Source organism: Leuciscus leuciscus (genome assembly GCF_965113295.1).
Source record: "Leuciscus leuciscus genome assembly, chromosome: 16".
In the NCBI taxonomy this organism is placed as follows: domain Eukaryota; kingdom Metazoa; phylum Chordata; class Actinopteri; order Cypriniformes; family Leuciscidae; genus Leuciscus; species Leuciscus leuciscus.
This window is the reverse complement of record NC_138740.1, coordinates 9559078-9571630: the sequence shown is the minus strand read 5'-3', so window position 1 is coordinate 9571630 and position 12553 is coordinate 9559078. Positions and strand designations below refer to the sequence as shown.

At 39.5% G+C, this 12553-nt stretch overlaps 2 long non-coding RNA genes across 3 annotated transcripts; both read right to left on the bottom strand.

Annotated features, from left to right (window-relative positions):
• Window positions 1-6177: 6177 nt before the first annotated feature.
• Window positions 6178-9076, bottom strand: LOC309477195. 2 transcript variants are annotated; one of them, XR_014198572.1, is made up of 4 exons: window positions 8979-9076; window positions 8675-8836; window positions 8456-8513; window positions 6178-6903 (listed from the first exon to the last, which is right to left on the bottom strand). It is a non-coding gene; the product is annotated as an uncharacterized lncRNA (long non-coding RNA). The 2 variants fall into 2 exon arrangements; XR_014198573.1 differs by lacking the exon at window positions 8456-8513.
• Window positions 9077-9271: 195 nt separating this feature from the next.
• On the bottom strand, window positions 9272-11546 carry LOC309477194. Its single transcript, XR_014198571.1, has 3 exons — window positions 10522-11546; window positions 9589-9787; window positions 9272-9451 (listed from the first exon to the last, which is right to left on the bottom strand). It is a non-coding gene; the product is annotated as an uncharacterized lncRNA (long non-coding RNA).
• Window positions 11547-12553: the final 1007 nt, after the last annotated feature.

Here is a 12553-nt window from a genome sequence, read left to right as displayed (position 1 = left end):
CCTGCTGTCTTTTCGGGCCCATTTCCAAAAAAGTTGCCTACTGTCTGTCTGCCTGTCAAACTTCGTCAGGCGCCCGCGCGAACGCGTCCTTCGCACGCAAAGGCGCCCGCGCGAACAACCGGCACGGACCATCCAACGGGGGGCGGGGGGCTTGGGGCGGTACTTTCTAGACTAGAGCAATTAAATTATCTTGTTCCCCCTTTTTTGTTACATATACGTGGCTAAGAATGTGCCTTATAGGCTACTGAAATAACATCAGCATTACAATTTTTTTTTTTTTTTTTTTTGGCTATTTTTGGTGCCCCCTCAGCACTTGGTGCCCTACGCACAGCGCGTGATGCGCGTGGTGGGAGTGAAAGCCCATGTCCGCCATAAAACTATAAAAAAGGTAGGCTAATTGGGATTTTTTAATCTCACAATTCTGACTTTAAAGTCCCCTTCGGGTCCGCGGACCCCACTTTGAGAACCACTGCACCTTGTTGAATCAATGCCACGTAGAATTAAGGCAGTTCTGAAGGCGAAAGGGGGTCAAACACAGTATTAGTATGGTGTTCCTAATAATCCTTTAGGTGAGTGTATATATATATATATAGGCAGGCATATATGATCCGAAGTAAGTTACTCGCTACTTGAGTAGTTTTTTCATTGGATACTTTTTTACTCTTACTCAAGTAACTATTAAGATTATTACTTTTACTTTGAGTACATATTTCTATAAGTACTTGTACTTTTACTTTTACTTGAGTACAGTTTTTGGATACTATACCCACCTCTGCCTAACACAACAATTACTTTAGTGTGAGGAGAACAGGAAAATTACATTTTAGAAGTCAGAAATACCTCATCACAGCGTATGGTTTGTAATGTGTCATACCAACCTGCCTTTGTCATGTACTTTGTGACAAGAGCTACCCTGGAAAGAAAGCTGTTTACCTAGATAAAGAATACAGAAATTAATGTATTCCTATATTACATTACAAAAAAAACCAACAACAACAACAAATAAACAAAAACATATGTATATGTGAACATGTAGCCATACTTATTGTTTAACTAATATCTGATCGTCAACTATCTCTCCACCTTAGAATGCAATGGAAACTAAAACGACCACACCCTATCAGCCATAGCCATAGACAACAAAATTGGCAAGATCAAGCCCAGTTTTTCAGAGTTGGGAACAACGCTGGTTCTTATAGTGACATGCATAGCCAACTGGGTCTACATTTTAAAACCTCACAATGGCATGGCAAACTTTTCATAGAATCCCATGAAACTTGATGATTTTGCATTGTCACCAGCATTCAGATCTGTTATCTGGCCTGTGTCCCAACCGAAATTTGTCAAGAATTTTGTGTGTTCTGCACAGTCTGAAAATTCTTGTTGGCTGGTGTCAAATGGGGGCCTACTGGTAGGATGGGAAGTCAACCATGGCCTACTGGTTAGGGCCTTGGGCGTGTGACTTGTTTGAATGCCGACCAGGAGGAAAGTGGTTGTGTGGAAAGTGGCTGAACGTCGCTGTCCCGTCCACATCCACGGCTAAGGTGCCCTCGAGCAAGGCACCAAACCTTTCACTGCTCCCCGGGCGCCGCAGCAGCTGACTGCCCACTGCTATGAGTTAGACAATTCCCTCTGTAAAAACAATGGGTAGGTAAAGACGTCGCCATGGTAGTGGTTCAGTCCTCGCAGAAATATTCCGTGTCTGATACACAAGAGGACAATATGGTTAATGATCAATTTACACAATAAGACCTGTGGAAAACAAAGCTAATCAAAACCCTCTATTCAAAGCTTAATTCCATTTGCACACACACACTCTCTCTCTCGCTCTCTCTCTCCTACAAACACATTTCCCTATCAATCTCTACATATGTGACTAACTCAGCTTTAAAACAATCTTCTTGGGAAAAAAATCTGTTAAGGGGATTTACTTTACTTCCCATAAGCAAATTAAACACTACTGATACATTTATCCACAAATGAGTTTCCACAGCATGAGTGAAAAGTGGCATCTGTACAATTGCACACTTCTGATCTACCTACATACCTGCAGACTGCCACTTGTTTTTTGACGTCTCCTTACTCGCCCTGACCTTGAAACACCACATGTTTCAAGGTTCAGGTTCAGGTTCATCCAAGATGGCGGCACGCATAGGCGCAGCGGCTTCATGCTCTCACTTTCGGTGCTGTTTGTTTTTGTTTACATGTTTGAGTGTTAATATTGCGTTTAGCTGTGCGAATCTAACGTACAGCCGTCAAGATCTCTTGATCCTAGGACTACAATCTGAACAGACTATAACCAGTGAATTTGTGGACTCGCACAACATACCGGAGGAGATAGCCAGGATGCCAGGCTCTCCGTGGATCGTTGTCGGCTCCGGCAGGCATCGGAGGCGAAGAAGATACAGGAAGCAAAAGCGCGGATGCCAGTCCGGCTTACTTGCGAGATTAAGAAAACACCCGCACAAGCCACTGCTACCCAGCATTTTTCTTTCTAATGCCAGATCTATCAACAATCAGATGGACAAGTTGAATTTACAGATCTCTGTGAATAAACTCATAAAGGACTGTTGCATTTTGATATTAACTGAGATGTGGCTTCACCCACACATCCCAGATGTAGCCATTGAGCTAGCGGACCGCACCGTATTTCACTGGGATAGGAACAAAGACTCCGGTAAGATCAAGGGAGGGGGATTATGCATTTACGTGCACAACAACTGGTGCACAAATACAAACGTTATAGGAAGTCATTGCTCTCCAGAGCTGGAGTATTTGACTGTTAAATGCAGACCAATCACACGAAATTACCATTGTCACAGTTACAGCTGTTTACATTCCACCAGATGCTAATCCTAGCATAGCCCTGGGCTACTTGCTTAGTGCTATAAATTCAATGCAAATCAAATACCCTGAAGCAGTTCATATTATAGCGGGTGACTTCAATCAATCAGACCTAAAGGCTGTTCTCCCGAAATTTGAACAGCACATTAGATGTGCTACAAGGGGGACAAACATATTAGATATAGTTTATTCCAACATTAAGAACGGGTTTAGGTCAATACAGTTACCACATTTGGGCCAATCAGATCATCTATCTATACTCCTGATTCCAGCCTATATTCCCCGCAGGAGGAAAACTCTACCTATCATTAAAACTGTTAAAATATGGCCTGAAGGAGCTTCCTCACAGCTGCAGGATTGTTTTGAGATGACAAACTGGGACATCTTTGAGGTTCAGGACTTGGAGGAGTACACATTAAGTGTACTCAGCTACATACAGTATTGTGTTGATAATGTCACCATCAACAAAAACATCAGAGTGTACCCCAACCAGAAGCCCTGGATGATAAAGGGGGTTAAAACTCTACTCAAGGATCGTAACATCGCCTTCAGGTCTGGTGACAGAGCCCATTACACCATTGCAAGAGCTAATCTGAAGAAGGCATCAGGGAAGCAAAACTGGCTTACAAGAGGAAGATCGAGGACCATTTCAACAATAAGGACCCACGGCAGGCATGGCAGGGCATTCAGCATCTTACCAACTATAAGTCCAGCAACACTGTAAAAAAAAATATGCCTCTCCAACATAAACATTTCTAGTGACCCGTTGCACCTAAAATTTTTAGTTGGCCCAATTTAAGTTGCGGAAACCAACTTTTTTTTGTGTTGTGCTGACTACCCCTGCATGTAGACTGAACTTGAAATAGAATGTTGTGTCAATTAAATATTTTCTGTTGACTAAACATAGCTTGTTGGGCCAACAAGCAGACTCAAATTGAAATAAAATGTTGTATTAATTAAATATTTCATGTTTGCCAAAAAGTCTATTTTTCATTAATGTTGGTCAAAAAAGTCTATTTTTCATTATTTCAAATAAATTACACACTATGCTCTGATAAAGTACATTTTATGTATTTATTTAAATCCATATGAACTTGCCTGTTAGGCTCAAGTATATTACACAAGTATTCAACCAGTGCCGAAACAAGATCTGAGAGTTCAAGAAAGCATGGCATATCACTCTTACCCAGATAGCAATGAGTCGGCGGACCACCGGCGGCGCTCCGGCGGCAGTAGAAGCGGCAGAATGGCGACATCGCAAACACGTTGGACGGCGCACCGCCGGCGGCAGCCGCTTTTTAAAAGCGGCAGCCGCTTTCCTACCGCCTTCGTTCCGCGGCCGGCCCGCGGGCCAACCGCCGTCCCGCCGCCGTTATATTTAAGGCGGCCCTTCCGCGGCCCGCTGGAGGCAAGCGCTATTTTCGAGCGATCTGCCGCCGCTTATTCTGGCTATATATAATATTTAATATTTTGTAACGTAAATGCCTCTGGGTTAATGCGAATTAGCTCAAGAATATAGGGAATTTTGGCAATATTAATATTTATAACGCATGGTCATAATTCATAAATCGCATATGCATTTACTTTATCAATTATAGGAAATGCCTCGTTCTGTACTGTCTGATCATTACAGTTAAGAAGAAGTATTCCTGTTTACAAAACTCCAAGAAAGTTTGTCTTCTGGCCACGAAGACAAAACCTCTTTGGGTTTATAATTTAAAACTATTCAAAGTAGTTTTATAATATAGAGCCTGTAGCTTTATAGATCTTTTGTTTCATTGACTTTATAAAAAGTGGGTTTTCAAACACAGAGACAGTTAAAAGTATAAATGGGTTTATTAATAAAATGGCACACGCTAGAGATTATAAGCTACAAATATAAACGTACGTAAAATGCAAACGATAAAACAGACAAACATTTAACCGAACAAAAACATAAAACATAGCATGACGTGATCGGAATGAATGACATGAAAGAAAGAAAGAAATAGAGGGAAGATAGAGGGTAACTTAAATCACAGACCTAAGACCTAGACACCTGGAACAGCTTTTACAGGAATCAATATACTTGCGAGATGTGGTACTCTTTCAGTGTGATGCTGAAAAGGGGACGCGCGTGCGCGTGTCCGGCTGGTTTGCGTCTAGCTTCTTCTTCTGGGTCGTTTCGAAAAACGATGTAAAGGCTCACTTGAATTTAACGTTACCGGAAAAGTTCAGATTCGTCTCCCGGGATGGGAGAGGCTGGAAATCTTAGTTGCAAAGACCGGCTGTTACGACTCGAACATGTGCTCGCTCGATGGAGAAGGCCAGGGCCTCCTCCAGATGTTCCTTTGGAGAAGCGCTGCGCCGGGGAGAAGAAGGTCCGAAGAGAGGAAGTTGAGTTGGAAGCGATAAGAGCGGAGGAAGAGAAGAGAGCGAGATGAGGGGGCTTCTGCCCTTTAACAGACATCTGTTTACGCCCTGTTTTGGGGACAGAGCGAATCAAAACTTCTGATTTGTAGCGGGAAGAAGTCTTCTTTGTGTGAAGAAAAACACGCCCCCTTTTACCATATGTCTTATGAGGGAAAGGATTCATACTTAGAAATATGATATTTCCTGGAACAAATGCATATTATTGTACTTTGCAGTCAAGATTCGTCTCCGTGAGATGGAGAGGATTACAGAGATATCAATTATGACAGGTAAAGATTGGGGAAACATAACGTTACACTTATATGCATAATTACACACAAATAAAGTTTGATTAAACACACAATACAGTTGTCAGTGTTTCCGTTATGGCAAGTGACGACACTTTGAGAAACATAGGAATACGTATCAAACATTTAGTGGCTTGTTATGTGGAAGAATATCTGTTTCCAAAGTTCCAGAGTGTGTGTGTGTGTGTGTGTGTTCTGGAATGCCTTTGAGGCTTGGGTCGTAAAGTTTTATGGTCTGAGTTAGGGTTACAACAAGACACGACTGAGGAATTCCCTTCAATGAACATTTAGAATTCAAAACTATACTCTAGCAAACCAAACCTCTATCACACGTGCATATAGGAAGGTACACACATTATAAAGGAAAATAACAGATATTTCTCTTATTCTCAGTTATACACAAAAGGGTGTTTGTGTGTGTGTGCGGAATGCCATGAGGCCGTAAAGTTGGGGGATACGAGTCACATGGGCGCTGGTAAATGGGTCCTCGTGGGGCAATTATTAACCAGCAAGGACAAAGACGATGTGTTTTGCCATCACATGATCCACTTAATGCGAAAAGCAGATGCCATTGTTGTTACAATTTATAGCATGCAGTTTATCAAGAATAATGATTGCTCAAACCAGACAAATATCCATTTGGCATTTTTATTCCACATTTCAAAGTACATTAACTGTCATTTAAACAAGATGTGTCAGATCACTGAAACATAACAGAAAAATAAATAAATCAATATACTAACATGCAGGTTTCTTATTAAATTTTGGTAAAAAACAAACAAACAAACAAACAACAGCCTTACAAGCAAATTACAACTCTTACAATAATTGTTCATATAAAGAGGACAGCTCTAGGGTGAAAAAAATTACCTGTAAACATTATGACAAGTAAAGAGAATACTTGATACGAAATAATGTGCAGGATACCAAATAAATCAAAGTATGACATCACATTTACAAGCCATTTCTAACAATAGGTTAAGTGGTAGTAATTTATAGTAAAGCTCTGGAGTAGAATAGACCATTATAGCTGCAATGCTGACCTGTGGCACAAGGACTTACAACCATTATTTGAAAAAAGAAAAAAAAGAAAGTAATTTCCACAGTTAGTGAGTATAGTGTGACACTTCTGACTTCTTTAGGGGTCTTGATGTTACTGACTGCAAGATAAAGAAAGGATTCCAGTTGTCAGTGATTCTGGGGTGTCAGAAGTCAGCCTAAGTGGACGGCTGTGGGTCCCTCTCAGCTGTGCGGTGCCTTTTTCTACCTTCACGGTCAGATGCTCCTTTCAGGTAACGCGAAACGTTAACCTAGACCGCTTCATCAGTGGCATCCTGGGTTGCCAGGTTCTTCCGGATGGCTAATTTAGAAAATACAGATCTGTCATTTCATTTGAATTGCATGAGGCCATACACATCTACTTAAATATAATAAAAAAAATATCCAACTTACTTTGAACCAGTGGCGGTTCTAGGGGGGGGGCCGGGGGGGCCAGTGCCCCCGTGTCACCAAGCTTGGCCCCCCCTCTGGCCCCCCTAAATTTGGAATCGTAAAATCACACCAAACAACTGCGCATTTTATCAGTTGCGGCGCCTTCATCTATAGGCTACACTGCAGCACGGTGTATATTCACATCAAATGTTAACGCAGAGGAACGGGACACTGCAGTTCACAAAAGTTCATTATTTGCATGTGCTTTAAAGCCTTGCCGGTTAAACATGTCATTCGCTGCTGATGCGCTGTTCAAATATGCGCTTTACTGAGCGCGTACACTCGACGCGCACATGCACTAAAAGCCTGTTACTGGACTAAGTTATCTTTTGAGTCTTATATTGCGCTAATACTGTCAAATACAGATAATGTTTACATAAACAAAGTTGGTTATGTCTAAAGTGAAAGCAAACAGAGAAAATTAATTCAAATCTGCTTGTCATTTGCGTGTATATTAGACGCGTCGCGTGCAGTTCTTAAAGAGACAGTAGCCCTAATAATAAACATGCTGCCGCTTGTCCTTAAAGAGATAGTTCACCCAAAACCAAACAGTTGCTGGTCCCCATTGACTTCCATACATAGTAGGAAAAAAATATACTATGGAAGTCACAGGGGTACATCAACTGTTTGGTTACTCACATTCTTTCAAATAACGTTTATTTTCAACAGAAGAAAGAAACTTATTCAGGTTTAAAACAACTTAAGAGAGTAAATTATGACTTTTTGGGGCTCTTGACTGAGAACTTTAAGTCTGTTGTGTTTTCATATTTGTTAATTTAATTACTTTCTTCAATTCTACTGTTAAATACACCTATAGCTGAAAAAATAAAGCACTGTTTATTTCATTTGTATATTAAGTTGTGTATGTGTAATATGTATCTCTGTTCTTAATTTTAATAACAAAGAAAATAGTGACAAAGATTTTTATCTTCGCCACTTTGGCCTAAATGTCTGCCATTCTTTTTTATTTTATATTTTGTTACCTATATTTTGTTACCTATAAGGCTTTGCTTTTAAAATAGGGACATTAGTTTGGCTGTAATGCTCAGTCACATGCAAAATAGTAAAACCAACATGAAAAAAGAAAAAATTGTGATATGATATTATTGCCATATCGCCCACCCCAGGTGTAAAAAAGTGCCTAGATGTGCTTAGATGCTAAAAATGTGTTATTATTGATCATTATATCACACTACAATTAAACATAATGAAACATTCATTTGAATTGAAATTGTTTTATTAGCTTAGCTAATATAATTTATTAGCTTTTTCTAGAGATTGCAGTCATGCATGACATGGTGAAAAATGACTTGAAATAATACTGAAAATAGGTTAAGATGAATGTTAAAGGTGTGCCCCCTAAAAGCACAAGTGGCCCCTGCCTGGCCCCCCCAGTTACTGTGGTCTAGAACCACCACTGCTTTGAACAATGGTCTAAAGGAACATGTCTCTAAAACATGCTTTATCCCCTACACCGAGCTGAAAATCCAAAAAAGTGTTACAAATTACATTTCTCTGAAGCTTCTCATAAATAAATAAAAAATGTGAAAGGCTAAGGATTCAGACTGTAATATATGCAGTTTACAATCTTAAATTTTACTTTTTAGATTACTCTATGGCGTTATAATCAGCAAACTTACAAATTGTTCCTGGAGCTTTTTATCCTGCTTCAAACTGTTGTCAAGACAGGGCAAATCTTCCTGGGTGTGTAGGGGGAGTAACAGATCCCCTGACAGGGATAACTCCAACAGACACATCGCCAAACTCTGCAAGACGTCACAGCATAAGGGTCTGATCTGCACCTACAGGGTTTCCCAGAATAAAATAGTCAGTCCTGGTCCCTCAACTACTAAACTATGACATTTATATCTAGGTCTACTACATGTACAGGTAGCCCCAGTGGGAATTAAACCAACAACCACAGGTGCTGTTTGCATGTTGTACCTGATTGCCCAGTGCAAGCAAACGTCTTCAACATTGTTTGTTGAACTTGCTTCACCTGCTCTTGAAGTAAGCCGCTGTCATCCGAAGCTACAAAATGAAAGGCATTTTCATTTTTTATTCATGTACCCTTATAATATTTAATCAAATACGTTACCCTTCCCTCCCCCCTCGAAACGACTTCTCTTCCGGTCATGTGCAATGGCGTGAGGGCGTAGCAACTCCCCTCAAACCATTAGTCTGCTATGAGCAGAGATGGAGAGGAGGAGCGCTAGAGTAAAACCCTGCTCCTCTTCAATATTCCCTTTCACTTGGAAATACGTCACAACACTGGAGAAAAGTCGTTTGTAACTTCCAGTTCATGCCAACTTTAAATAGAAGCAATAGTTTCCAAGACAAAAAAACTTCACAAATAACATCACTTACTTGTACTCAAACTCTTGGCGGATTCTGGATTACAGGGGAGAAACCTGGTTCTAAGAAAGAGGAAACAGAAATTTGATGATAATAATAATAATAATGGATGAAAGATTCCGCTATCCACAATAAACAGACAAATAAATTACACAGATGAAATAAAGGAAAATCAAATGTACAAGTCAGACCCATTTACCTGCTCCCTTCATGAACTTAAAATTATGTTTCTCCCAGGTGCTGTGTGGAGGTGTGCAGCGGATGGCTAAATTGTTCCTTTGTCTTTTTTGCGGAGGTTAAATGGGGGCCAATGGCACATGCCCTTCGCTGAGCCACTCTTGCGGAACCACTGCAAATGGCAGATCCTCCTTGTTGATAAACTGAACAATGTGAAGCATCTAAAATAGAAGAAACATTAGCATAAAGTATACTTTTTGATACAATTTTTTCAGGCAAAATCAACAACATTAAAATGCTCACCCCTTCGAAAAAGCAGTAATTTTCACAAGTGGATCAACAGAAAACCATGTTCAGACAAACAAAATCATATAAACAACCTACATCGTTATTTTTGTAAGAAAACACCAAAAGTTAAACTAGTCTTTCTAGATGTAAAGTTTGGCTACCTACTGTAGCTAGATACATTTAACATGTAACGTTAGAACATGCTTGAACTCAGTGTGTAAAAAAGGTGAAACAGCATGTGGTAGCGAACACTGTAATCTAGACTAGCAGCATAATTATGTTTAGTTAGAAAACAACACAAGTTATACTGATCAGTCTTTCTTGTCGTGAAGATTTTGCTAACGTTACCATTCCCACCGTAGTTCAGGAACTGTAACGTTAGTTAATTCGACTGACCAATACTATCTTAAACCACATGTACTCACACTTGTATAAACATACATAACAGTTAAACATACTTAGAAGAAGAAAAAAACTCAACGCCAGGAAGAAACTAAGTAACGTTAGCCTAGCTATGTCAGAAGCATGGCGGAAACTTTGCAAACAAGGCTAACTTACTTTAGCTTGACTAGTTAGGCAAGAACAGATTTTAAGAAGAAGAACTAAAAACAATGTTAAAAATGAACATAGTAATATTGCGTTAAACAAAAAGGAAAAATGTACTTACTTAAAAGATCGTATATTTCCTCTCTCCAAATACTGAAACCGTGTGACGAGACGAGTAAATCTGCTTCAGTTTTTTAGGTGCTGCCCCTCTCGACCGGTGGAGGTACTTCTCTGTTTGTGCTTTAACACTTTCTTAAACATTTGTACAGGTCGCAAAACTCGCAATTGCAAACTGCAAAGTAATTCCTTATACATGTAAAAGGTAAAATAAATAAAAAATTTAGCTTGTAAAACAATGAAAGACATAACCACAATTTCCTGGAGTGACAGAGAGACAAAATATTTATAAATATTTCACTTTATCCTTCAGGTCAAAACAGGGATTTTCATGTTTCTCATAGACATTACCATGGTTGCAAATTAATAAAAAAAATATAAAGAAAACCCAAGATTTTGGCCAAGTTGCAGATGTCTTTCACTGTTCACTGATTTCAAGCATTGGTGAAAAATCTAACTTCATCCATTTATTCTGCTAAATTGTTCATACCATGAATGAAATATTTATTTAAAAAACTAATCAGAATCAGAAAGATATTTATTGCCAAGTAAGTTTTACAAAAGGAATTCTTTTTGGTCTATTGGTGCATCTCAAATTGTGCATTTATCAAAGAAATGTAAAGAATTGTCACCTTAAGTGAATAAAATAATTCTATATATTTTACATATTATCGCTTCAGAGTTTCAAAGTAATTTAAATGTAATTTCCTAAACCTTATCATGATATAATTCACATAATAATTATAATCGCTTTAAATGTGAAAAGTAGTTAAGATGCTGTCAGTTTCAATGGCTGGTCGATTTCAAAGCGGCTTGCCGCCAGCCGGCCGCGGTTCATTTAGACGGCGGCAACCGCCAGAGAGAATGAAGTCGGCGGCCCGGCGGCTGTTCGCCGGCGGCATCTCGCAAGAAATGGGAGTGACGTATTCGGCGGCAAACGTTTCATCGCCGCCAGCGGGCCGCACCTATAGCCGACAGCTTGGGGCCGGCGGCAAAAAGAAGCCGTGCCGATATTTTTTGCTATCTGGGTAGTCAATAGCTGTACTGGAAAAACAAATATCTGCTTTACAAAATGAAACTCAGTAAAACATGACAACGGCTTTGCCTGTAAACATTTGAAAATGTTAGTCTGTTAGTCTAAGACTAAGTGCAATTACATTACATGTAAAAAAAAAAAAACACAGTACTGCCCACTACTTTCAGGTTACAATGGTCACTATTTAAATCAAAACAGTTCTATTGGCAAAAAAAATCTCTGCTTTAAAAATGAAACATTCTGATATTTCTCAGGGATGACTGCTTTACAAATCAAATATCAGCATAAACTCAGATATTGTTGAAACAAACTTAGACATTCTCTCTGAAATTCAAATTCCTCACAAATAAACTGCGTGGGGGGAGAAGTAATCAACAAGTTCCAGAGCAGTTACAAAAATTAACAGAAACTTTTGCATGAAACCTTTGATACCTCAAAATACCTCAATGACTGACAATTAACATGTAATGACCATTACCACCTGTAATAACTTGTTTTTCAAGGACTGTATCCTTGCTGTGCACTCTTTTCCCAGGTTTAAGATAATCTTCTGGACTGCCTCGAATGTGTACCTTAAGTCCTTAGGGTACTCCATATTTACAGCATAAAGCAGACCAAAGAGCATCATGAGGGCATTTGTGAAGTCTCCCAGATTGTCCATGACAACTTCCTCCTCCAGTACTACAGCCACATTGACCACTGTGGGATATGTTCCTGAGTTGGTAGAACTGTCAGTCACTTCCAGGATCCCCATTTTCATGGCCTTTGTGTGTGGCCCCAGTGCCTCAGTATCCTGTGAACAGTGTTGGTCAAGTTACTTGGAAAAAGTAATTAGTTACTGATTACTGATTACTTCTCCAAGAAAGTAATCCAGTTACTTTACTGATTACTTATTTTGAAAAGTAATTAGTTACTTTACTAGTTACTTTCTAGTTACTTTTCAAAAACATGATGCACGAAATGAATAAGCTATGTAAAGCCATAGACCTTTCTGCTTAAT